This window comes from Peromyscus maniculatus, chromosome 9 (assembly GCF_049852395.1).
Source record: "Peromyscus maniculatus bairdii isolate BWxNUB_F1_BW_parent chromosome 9, HU_Pman_BW_mat_3.1, whole genome shotgun sequence".
Lineage (NCBI taxonomy): Eukaryota > Metazoa > Chordata > Mammalia > Rodentia > Cricetidae > Peromyscus > Peromyscus maniculatus.
Window position 1 is genome coordinate 53,009,593 of NC_134860.1, and position 4,283 is coordinate 53,013,875.

The 4,283-nt window shown below is 46.5% G+C and overlaps 1 long non-coding RNA gene across 1 annotated transcript; it reads right to left on the minus strand.

Annotated features, from left to right (window-relative positions):
- Nucleotides 1-701: 701 nt before the first annotated feature.
- Nucleotides 702-3,225, minus strand: LOC143267171 (uncharacterized). Its single transcript, XR_013042073.1, has 4 exons — nucleotides 2,969-3,225; nucleotides 2,635-2,713; nucleotides 2,472-2,546; nucleotides 702-930 (listed from the first exon to the last, which is right to left on the minus strand). It is a non-coding gene; the product is annotated as an uncharacterized LOC143267171 (long non-coding RNA).
- Between the last annotated feature and the right edge of the window lie 1,058 nt (nucleotides 3,226-4,283).

The window sequence follows — 4,283 nt, forward strand, 5'->3', positions numbered from 1 at the left end:
GGAATGTTCCTAGAGAGCTGCTGGGCCTGAGTCCACCATGGAAGCCTGGGAACCCTAGTTCTGTTAGCAGTGGAGGGAGCATCGGTCACAACTCAGTGCTGAGAGGGACCCCCAACAAGCAAACTCAAGTGCTCTTCCTTCTGCCACGCCCTTTTCCTCCGGACTGCTACCTGAAGCTGCCACACCTTCAGGGTGGGGTTTCCACATCAATTAAGGCAACCAGGACAGCTCCTCAGGTGCAGTTCCCTGCTCAGGTGATTTTAACTTGTGGCACATTGACCTAAAAACTGACTCTCCGGGTCTTCTTCTCCTTTGCAGGCCCTGGAGTCCTGTGGGGAGACTGGGCTTCCTGTCATGAGTAGTAGGGGTCAAGTCCGTGAAAGGAAATATAATAAGGAAGAAGGGCAGGTTGGAGAAAGATAGGGTCTGGGGAAGCCAGTAAACTGCCAGCAGGTTTCTCTCACTTTCTGAGGAAGGCCCTCTCCATCTTGGCCCATCTCCCTCATTGCTCTGGTTTCAGATCCTGAACATCCATGTGAAGCATGAAAGCACCAGCCCTGTTATAAACCCAACATGGACTGAATTTGTTCAGGCTCCTGTTTAAATATGTCATTCTCTAGGGTAGTTTTATGGGTGGCAATGATCAATATTCCTAGATGCATCTATATATCCCCCTCAAATCCAAACAGACAAAAAAGAGGTTGTGAGATAAGTTTATTTTTTATTATGACTGTGAAATGTCATGTATAGTTTCTACTCAGCCTATTCCCACGAATTTGACCACTTGGATAAGTTCTTGTTTTTCCGCAGGATTTGTCAGCCAGCTTTTGTTGGTCCCAGGTGTCACCTCTGCAGGTAGGTCAGCTCTCATGCAGTCTTCTTTACTTTCAGATACTATCAGATGATCAACATAAGACCAAGCACTTGAATCTGTCCAAATACAATTCCACCAAATTATAACAGTGGATGCTGAATTCAAACAACCCTACAGCAATTCAATAAATCTAAGTTGGAATTCTTCCCAAACAAAACCAAACTGTCATTGGCTGTTTTCCAAAACTGAGACAGGAAAAAAAAAAACAGTATTATTGGGCAAATCATTGAGTATCAGTTCGATTAGCCTGCTGTGACTTGTGTGTTGATGAGCAATATCAGAGATTATCAATGCTGTGGTTGGCGAGACTTTATTCCAGCCTCACCCTCTGCTTCATCAGTGTCCCCCACCTTGAGTAAGCTGGCCGAGCTCAGGGGTCACGTCATCTTTGCCCTCTGAGCTTCTAAATTCTTTCAAGTAAGAGAAGAGTTATAAAAGTCTCACCAATACTGCAGGCAGGCAACAGGTATTATTAGTCTACCCAACTTATTTCAACAATTTTCACTCTCATTATTACAGATAATAACCAAAGAATTTAATATTTGGCTTAATCTTTTTTTTGTTGTTGTTGTTCTTTTTTTTTTATTTTACAATACCATTCAGTTCTACATAACAGCCACAGATTCCTTTGTTCTCCCCCTTCCTGCTCTCCTCCCCTTCCCCCCAGTCCATCCCCCATTCCCACCTCCTCCAGGGCAAAGCCTCCCCTGAGGACTGAGATCGACCTGATAGACTCAGTCCAGGCAGGTCCCGTCCCCTCCTCCCAGATTGAGCCAAGCGTCCCTACATAAGCTTGTTCGTTTGAACTTCTTATGTACCTAATGAACCAACTCCGTGAGGGCTGAGTCCACCACTTCTAAACTCCATAGCAACTTGGTTTAGTAAATGATCACTATACAGACACAATATGGAACATAGATAACCAGGCACCCAGCTAAGAACCAAAGTTCATCAATAATTGCCCTCCTAGTCTTTCCTCTCCCAAACCTCATATTGCAGATCAGGGTTGATCTAGTGAGTCCTATTGTGATGCCATCTGTAAAAGCTACCTAACTATGAAGCCGGAGAATAGTTCACAAGATGGCCCTTACTTGTGGCTTCAATTGCAAGTTTGGAAATTGGAGGTCCGTAAACCATGCTCTTTCAAAGAATAACCCATTAAAAGGATACACAGAACTCAGCGAGAGCTATTATACAGTCAAAGGGCACTGATTAAAATCAGCCATGGAAAGCGCACAGAGGGCAGAGCCCAGGAAAGGAACCAAATGTGGAACTTCTCATTGTTTTCTGTGCATAGAGTCTGGACAGCATTTCTTTCCTGATATTTGCAGGGACACACAGAGAGCATGGTCAACTCATTCAATCTCTGGCGTCTAGAACTTTTGAGACACTATCCAGGATGTACAGATACATGCACAAGACTGATTTCCATTTCCAGCACACCAGGAAGCTGAGCTGATACCGTGTGAGGCCATGGCCCTTACTCAATCACCTTCTGAGTGTGGCTCAAATACCTTAACCTTAATCACAGTGTTAGCATTTGGCTGGGCGAAAGCCTGAATGTACAAAAACACTCCTACCAGGTCTTGACGGATACCTTCAGAAGATGGAAGCAAGTACCAAACCTCTTTTGGGATATCTTTCCTTTCAGTCCAACAAGTCTCAAGTCTTACTGAAAAATAGAAGGCAGGAAGCTGGCTCGGTGGGTACACGTGCGTGCTGCTCAGGCACAGGGACCTAGTTCAAACCCTAACACCCACCTGAAAAGCTGGACATGAACACGTGTGCCCCGGCAACCCCAGAACCTTGGAAGGCAGAGACTGGAAGATTGCTGAGACCCTGTCTCCGGGGTAGAAAGCAGAAAGTAATTCAACAGGGTACACAGTGTCCTCCCCTGGCCTCTATGAAAGCACACCAGCACACACTCACATCACCACATGGGTACAGCACACACACACACACACACACACACACACACACACACACACACACGGGGTGGGGGGGCAGAACAGATAAACAGTGTTTTCCTTCCTTTGCACACAAGCAGAGGCCCAGGAGTAGGATCCTGCCTCCAGGTGTGGATGTTCTGCTCACCCCGAGAGCTTGACTCTGAGAGAGGAAGAAATTTGTAAGCTGAAGAAAATCACATGGGATTAGCTTGTGTGCCCTAGAAAAGGCCGAATTCTGTAAGAGGAGATATCTTTCCACTCAGGGGAAAGCAGTGAGATCCCTGCTGATGTCATGTGAACAAGCTACCTTAGCAACCACCAAGAACAAAGGAAGAATGGCTGGGTAGGTCTTAGGCCAGAGAACCTAGTGTTGTTTTGTCAGCTGGTCATGTCTTCTTGTGTTGGTTTCCTTTCCTGTTGCTGTAACAAATACCCTGACGAAAGCACCTTAGGGGAGAAGGGATTTATTTTAGCTCACAATTCCAGGTTATAATCCATCTTTGCAGGGAAGTACGCCTTTGCAGCCCATCACATCCACAGTCAAGCACAAAGAGGATGGATGCATGCTTCTGCACAGCTGGCTTTCTCCACTCTCCCCTGCCTAGGAAATGGTGCCACCCACAGTGGACGGGTCTTCCCACCTCAAGTGATGTAATAAATCCCCAGATAAGCCTACAGGCCAACCTATCTAGACAGTCCCTCCTTGAGACTTTCTTCCCAGGCCATTCTAGATTTTGTCAAGTTAACAATTTAAAACTAGCCATCACGCCTCTGAACGTTTATGTTTCTATCCATAAGTCATTGTTCTCAGCCTTAGTCGGACAAGCTCCTTTTTTCAGTGGACCTCCCAGACTCATAACTGAGCATGCTGAGAATAAATGGCTATGATATCCTAGTCCTACACGGGCATTTATATCAGCCTCTCACCCCCTGGCCAAGGCTCAAGCAATGTCATGGAAGAGAGGAAAGCAGTAGTCTGGGATCTGGTGATTTGGAGGCCTGCTAGGAAAGGCTACCCACTGACGGGAGCCATAAGCCTAAGTGACCCTTGACACACATGCCGCCATATTTGGACTTCTCTCCTCTTTTCCTAGATCTAGGCCTTGCTTAAGTCTCCATAGTACCAGAACCTGGTCTCATAAATACCAGAACCTCTTCTCAGATATCAGGTGACCGCGCTGCAGTTAGGCAGTTAGACAAGAGTGGATAAATAATCCACATAGCAACATTCCCTGCTGGCCAAACAACCCATGTTTAAAGTCCCCTCCCTGCTTACATCCCCCTTTACCCCCGTCTATAGATGCCTTTAAGAGAAAACTAAAATTTCGGAGCTTGATCAGACGTCCTGTCCTGTTCTCATTCTTTGTGTCCCTTGTCCCTCTCATTCGCCGGCCCTCCCTTCGGTCCCCGTTGAGGACCCTGCTGGCCCGGGCAACCCACTGGATGTGACATTGCTGTCA